Consider the following 7,641-nt stretch of genomic DNA (forward strand, 5'->3'; position numbering starts at 1 on the left):
ATCAATACAGTGGCTATAATTGCTGAGTATGAAGGTGCTTGTGGCTGCTTATAACTGACATTGATATTGTTTGCTCATGTTAGACAGTCATTATACTGGCTTTACAGGATAAGTGTGCATTTCTTTGAAGTCAAATATGTTTCTGTTGTCATTTTATTGGAAGCAGACATCTGAGGTATACACAGGGGCAGCCCATGCTATTGGACTGCCGGACTGCAGCCCCCTCAACTTCAAACTAACAAAATAAAACAAATAAAAAGAAAAAAATAAGAAAAAAAATTGTTTTAATTTCGCGGACTTTGCGCATGCGCACTAGTCCAGACTGCTGCTGAGACAGTCTGGAGCATGGAGCATGCGCAGATTGTCTCAGCAGCAGTCCTGATTGAGACACGTGAACAGGAGTGCTCCCACAAGTCTATGCAGTTTTAAACTGCCTGGGAACTCGCTGGGGAAACGTGTCGTGGTCGGATTGCAAGGTCGGCAGTCAGGAGCAGGATCTTGGGTCTAGATTGGAGCTTGCTGCAGGGGAAGATCTCGCGACGGGCAAGGTCAGGATTTGCGTGGGTTTTTCAGCTGCACTCGTTGGGGGTTTTGCGGACAGGGATTTACTACAGGACCGTGTGTGTGTGTGTGTGTGTGTGTGTGTATGTGTGAGAAAATGCCCCTGGTGCAATATACTGGTGGTTAGGCTCATGGTGGTGTGGTAGGGAATACCTCAGGCTTGAACCCTGTACCCTGTATGCAGGTGTTAAAGACCTGAATTCCCTACCCACCACCATTTGTAAAAAAATTGCAGATTTTTGCCTCATATTTGATCTGATCTGTTCCTCATAATATCTGTGGTTTATAAATGTTGCAATGCTTGATATTTGATGGTGCAGTGGTAGCATTGTTGCCTCACAGCTGCAGGTTCTCAGGTTTGCTTCTTGGCTGGGGTGCCTTCTTTGTGGGGGGGGGTCTGTATCTTCTCCCTGTGTTTGTGTGGGTTTGCTTTTGTGTCCTCCCATGTTACAAAGACATGTCTGCATTATTTCTTCCTGGGCCTCTGCTGAGAATTGTTTTTTTTGTTCCAAGTCAGACTGTCCTGATTAACAAATGTTAAATAAAATTGACAGGCATTTGAATTTCAGACTTCAGGTTTCTGAATGTTTAGTTCCTTACATATTTGATGGTGCAGTGGCAGTATTGTTGCCTCAGAGCTATAGGTTTTCTGGTTTGATTCTTGGCTGGGGTGCCTTCTGTGTGAAGTCTGCATCTTATCCCTGTGTTTGTGTGTGGATTTGCTCTGGTGTCTTGCCATTTTACAAAGACATGTGTCTACAGTATTTCTCCCTGTGCCTCTGCTGAAAATTGTTTTTGTTCCGTCAGAAGTAAAATTGACAGGCATTTGAATTTCAGACTTCATATTCTTCAGAAAATACATAGTAAAACAACGTTTTATTCTAGCAATAAATATATAGTAACGCAACCTTTTATTATAGCAATTTTTTAAGTTTATAAGATGGCTATTTGAAAATTGTCCTTATTTTTGGGACTGTAATACCCTGTTAGTGGCTTTGTCCAGGTTTTTTGGGCTAAGGTTGACAGCTATGGCAAGAACTGAATTCACTGAATATGTTTGAGGTCTGTATTCCCTCATTACTGGGTTTGTCCAGATGTTTTGTGCTAAGAGGTTGACAGCTATGGTGAGAACTGAATTCATTAAATGATAGCCATTTAAGTTTCAGTCTTCCTCTCTTTCACAAAGCAGCTGATATGGCATAGTGGTATGTTGCTCTTGACTGTTTTGCACAGGGACCTTGGCAGTAAAATGTACGGTGGTAACACAGCATTTTTCTTTCACAAAGCAGATGATTTGGCATAGTGGTATGTTGTTCTGACTCTTTTGCACAGGGACCTTGGCAGTAAAATGTATGGTGGTAACACAGCATTTTATTCTAGCAGCTTTCCAAGATTATACAAGCAATGTTTAATGTGTCCCTGGTTTTTGCCCTTTTGACCCACCCCAATAAATTTGGCTTTTTCCAGACTTCTTGTGCTGCGAAGTTGAGATGCAGTTGAGTATTGAGTAGATTTTACAAGGAGCTGAGAGCTGCAGGGGAAGAGAAGTTTAGTGCTGATTATGCTAAGTCAGCTCACATTGCTAATAGCACAAAAGGTTGTGTATTTGCTTTTGATGCAGAAGGTTTCTGGTTCTACTCCCATAAGGGGTGAATGCTGCCATACTGAAAATTAAGATACTAACTATGAGCCTGTTATCAGTTTGCCATCCATTTCCTATTGCAATATTACTAGCTTATTTTTAATGTAATTTAGGCAATTTATTCCTCAGGGGCATCAGACACTTTATTTTTCGATGAAACCATGAAATATAAAGGTGATTGCTAGCACCAACCTCTTCATTACAGATTTATTTAACGTGGAATTATTTAGATGACTTTTTTACTACTTCAGAGATTGTGCATATTTACTGATAATGGTGGACTGTAGAATTGTGCGTATTTACTGATAATAGTGGACTGTAGAAGTTTGAGTAGACTTTTATGATGGAAATGTTCTGAATTGGACAGTTTTGTTTCATTGTTTACTGGAAAAATGTTCAAAGCAATAGGAAGGTGTATCAAAGAGCACATGTATGTTTCATATGCAAGGGGCCTATGATTTGAAAACAGCCCAGAATAAATTTTTATCTGCCACGGGTAAAATGTATTTTCTTTGAATGTGGGTTTTAATGTTGTTTCAATGAATGTGAGTTTCAAGGGCAGAGAAGGTTTAATGCCAAGTTTGTTTAGCAGATGTCTTAGTGTTTGTGCTGTAAAATGCAAAATAAAACTTTCAAATAGGTTCAGATGAAGTTCAAATCATCATAGAAGTAAATCAGTATGCACATTAGTGTTGATGGTAAATGGAGTGAAATAGCAAAATAATGGATCATTGGAATGGCTGAAGGGAGGCTCCATTCGACCATAGTTTTGTGAGAGGGAAGGGCGGCAAACTTAGACAGCCCCAGCTGAAATAACTATACCTCCCAACTGTCCAGATTTTCAAAGAATGAATAGATTTTTTGCTTCTTATTTTTGGTTTGTTCCTCATAAAATTTGTGGTTTTCTGGTAAATCATTTAGGAATTAAGTCACTAAATAATGACACACTAGTTTCAGACTTCATAACCTTCAGAAAAATGCATGCTAAAGTAAGACCTGTTCTATCAACTGTCCCAGTTTATAGAAGAGCAATTTTTAGTACTGTTTATATGTTCCCCCAATATATTTGGCCTTGTCCAGATTTATTGCATTAACAGGTTGAGAGGTACATGCAAATAAATTGCTTTATAGAATTAGGCATAGCCAAACCTCTGAACTGTCCCTGATTTTGACTCAAAATGTTGCTCTTCCCCTAATGATCCCTCCATAAAATAGCAATTTTGGAAGAAAACATGGAGGGTTTATAATTAAGAAATGACTGTAATAATCAGATTACTTTTATTTCAGAAATGCATGTAGATTATTTTATTTTGTCAGCTGCTCAAGTTAGCAGTACTAATATTATAGTGTCCCTTCTTTGACAGGTTCCCAGCTGTATTGTGTTGCTATTTTATATTTTTACATCACATTTTTGGTCCATTTTTCATAAAATTGTGTTTTTTGGCAAATTAGTGACAAATAATTAAAGACTGAAGTTAGAAAATAATGACAGACATTTGAGTTTCAGATTTCATACCATTCAGAAAATTCATACTAATGCAAGACCTCTATTAGCTTTATAAGTTTATAAGAGCAATATTTTAAAAATTGTCCTTATTTTTGGGCCTTTGTCCCATTTCTTTGTATGGCTTTGTCCAGATTTCTTGCTCTGAGGTTGAGAGGTATGACAAATGTATCAGGGCCATCACAAGTCAGCCAGAGACATTTCAAAATGTGACATACTTATTACACCCCACTCCCCCATGTAGTGACTCTGGATGTGTCAAAGCAAGGCAAGGAGTAGTTATGCAGTGTAAATGTGCAGAGAATCCCACCCATCCAATGTAGACACAAGTACTAGAGTGGCTTTTCATCTGTCCTTGATTTTTACAGAATGGTCTGGTTTCTGTCATATTTTTGTACTGTTGATTTATGCTTATTACTCAAAGTGCCTGTTGCTCTGTGTTTAAGTAGCAATTCTTTAATAACCATCAGGTAAGCTTGGCTGAGACTGCAAGATGCAAGTAAGCTTTAATAAGCATACTGTTAAAGAATTGCCAACACTGAAAGCCTTTCTGTTGCCATGTAGAGAATACTTAACTAGATAATGTATAAGCTTTGGGTATTGAAATGCATATACCAGTATTTGTAATAAAGGACAGAATTACATTATTTTAAGAGTCTCATTACACTTGGAGACTTCCAGTCATCTCTGCAGGCTTTACCCATAAACCGAATGCCAATCGCGTGGTCCATAACCTGTACAGTAATCCTTTTAAGCAATGTATCTTGAGCTTCTTTCTTGTTTGCTTTTCATTTTTTACTTTGATCATGTTTTCCCCATGAAACAAGTAGATGTCAGGCAGCAGGTCTTTTTTTGGATAAGGAACATTTTTACAAGTGGGGGAGTCAGAGATTTCTACTTTCAGCATGTTACTTGTTACTTGTTACTTTAATAAAGCTGACTATAAATTATAATTAGAACTGCAGTGCAAGAAGTGATTTGAGTGCTGCTTGTTTTTCTTATACTTGATTTTGACTGGCGTTCCATTAATGTATTTAAAAAAAAGTAATTTATTTTTTCATGCCTCACAACCTGTTTGTTTCCATCTAGATATTAAGCTGTCATGCAGCCAATGCATTGAAATATTTTTATTCTTCTACACTTCATTTTGTCTTGATTGGACTCTCATGACGACTGTTTGGCACCCAGTGCAGTATATTTAGTTTTTGTGGTTTGCTACTACAGGTGTGTGTGTGTGTGTGTGTGTGTGTGTGTGGTAGGGAATACCTCAGGCATGAACCCTGTACCTTGTATGCAGGTGTTAAAGACCTGAATTCCCTACCCACCACCATTTGTAAAAAAAAAAACTGCAGATTTTTGCCTCATATTTGATCTGATCTGTTCCTCATAATATCTGTGGTTTGTAAATGTTGCAATGCTTGATATTTGATGGTCCAGTGGTAGCATTGTTGCCTCCCAGCTGCAGGTTCTCAGGTTTGCTTCTTGGCTGGGGTGCCTTCTTTGTGGGGTCTTTATCTTCTCCCTGTGTTTGTGTGGGTTTGCTTTTGTGTCCTCCCATGTTACAAAGACATGTCTGCATTATTTCTTCCTGGGCCTCTGCTGACATTTTTTTTTGTTCCAAGTCAGACTGTCCTGATTAACAAATGTTAAATAAAATTGACAGGCATTTGAATTTCAGATTTCAGGTTTCTGAATGTTTAAGTCCTTGCATATTTGATGGTGCAGTGGTAGTATTGTTGCCTCACAGCTATAGGTTTTCTGGTTTGATTCTTGGCTGAGGTGCCTTCTGTGTGGAGTCTGCATCTCCTCCCTGTGTTTGTGTGGATTTACTCTGGTGCCCTGTCATTTTACAAAGATGTGTCTGCAGTATTTCTCCCTGGGTCACTGCTGAAAATTGTTTTTTCTGTCAGCAGTAAAATTGACAGGCATTTGAATTTCAGATTTCATGTTCTTCAGAAAATACATAGTAACACAACCATAACACAACCTTTTATTCTAGCAATTTTCTAAGTTTATAAGATGAATATTTGAAATTTGTCCCTATTTTTGGGACTGTATTCCCCCATTATTGGCTTCGTCCAGGTTTTTTGTGCTAAGGTTGACAGCTATGGCAAGAACTGAATTCACTGAATGTTTGAGGGCTGTATTCCCTCATTACTGGGTTTGTCCAGGTGTTTTGTACTAAGAGGTTGACAGCTATGGTGAGAACTGAATTCACTAAATGATAGCCATTTAAGTTTCAGTCTTCCTCTTTTACAAATCAGCTGATTTGGTGTAGTGGTATGTTGCTCTGACTGTTTTGCACAGGGAGCTAGGCAGTAAAATGTATGGTTCTAGCAACTTTCCAAGATTATACAAGCAATGTTTGTGTCCCTGTTTTGTGGGCTTTTGACCCCCCCAATACATTTTGGCTTTTTCCAGTTTTCTTGTGCTGCGAAGTTGAGTATTGAGTAGATTTTACAAGGAGTTGAGAGCTGCAGGGGAACAGAAGTTTAGTATTGCTTAAGTGAATTTGGTTTGCCTTGTTAATAGCACAACAGGTTGTGTACTTGCCTTTGATGCAGAAGGCTGTGGGTTCTACTCCCACAAGGGGTGGATGCTACCGTACTGAGAATGTTCTCCTTGGTGAAGATACTAGCTATGAGTCCGTTATCAGTTTGCCATCCATTTCCTCTTGCAATATTACTAGCTTATCATTTTTTTAATGTAATATAGGCAGTTTATTCCTGAGGGGCAACAGACACTTTATTTTTCGATGAAACCATGAAATATAAAGGTGTTTGCTAGCAGCAACCTCTTCATTAGTTACAGATTTCTTTAATGTGGAATTATTTAGATGACTTTTACTTCTTCAGAGATAGTGCATATTTACTGATAATGGACTGTAGAATAGTGCATATTTACTGATAATGGTGGCCTGTAGAATTGTGCATATTTACTGATAGTGGTGGACTGTAGAATTGTGCATATTTACTGATAATGGTGGACTGTGGAATTCTGAATAGACTTTTATGATAAATGTTCTGAAATGGACAGTTTTGTCATTATGGGTGCATGCATTTTGTTTCATTGCTTACTGGAAAAATGTTCAAAACAAATTTAAAACGCCATCTAACAACTGTAATATATTGTACAAGGAATATAATTTAGTACAATGAGGAAAGTGTATCAAAGAGCACATGTACGTTTCATATGCAAGGGGCCTATGATTTGAAAACAGCCCAAAATTAATCTTTATCTGCCACTAGCAAAATGTATTTTCTTTGAATGTGGATTTCAATACTGTTTCAATGAATGTGAGTTTCAAGGGCATAGAAGTTTTAATGCTAAGTTTTCATTGTGAGACTGCATTGCTTTGTTTAGTAGATGACTTAGTGCTTGTGCTGTAAAATACAAAATAAAACTTTCAAATGAAGTCCAACTCATCATAGAAGTAAAGCAGTATGCACATTAGTGTTTATGGTAACTGGAGTGAAATAGCCAAGTAATGGTTCATTGGAATGGCTGCAGAGGCTCCATTCAACCATAATTTTGTCAGGGGGGAAGGGCAGCAAACTCAGACAGGCCCAGCTGAAGTATACCTCCCGACTGTCCAGATTTTCAAAGAATGAATAGATTTTTGCTTCTTATTTTTGGTTTGTTCTTCATAAACTTTGTAGTTTTCTGGCAAATCATTTAGAAATTAAGTCACTAAATAATGATACACTGAGTTTCAGACTTCATAACCTTCAGAAAAATGCATGCTAAAGTAAGAACTGTTATTCTATCAACTGTCTCAATTTATACAAGAGCAATTTTTAGTACTGTTTATATGTTCCCCCAATATATTTGGCCTTGTTCAGATTTACTGCATTAACAGGTTGAGAGGTACATGCAAATAAATTGCTTTATAGAATTAGGCATAGCCAACCTCTCAACTGTCCCCGATTTTGGC

This window comes from Protopterus annectens, chromosome 7.part1 (genome assembly GCF_019279795.1).
Source record: "Protopterus annectens isolate FY-2018-M chromosome 7.part1, PAN1.0, whole genome shotgun sequence".
Taxonomy (NCBI): domain Eukaryota; kingdom Metazoa; phylum Chordata; order Ceratodontiformes; family Protopteridae; genus Protopterus; species Protopterus annectens.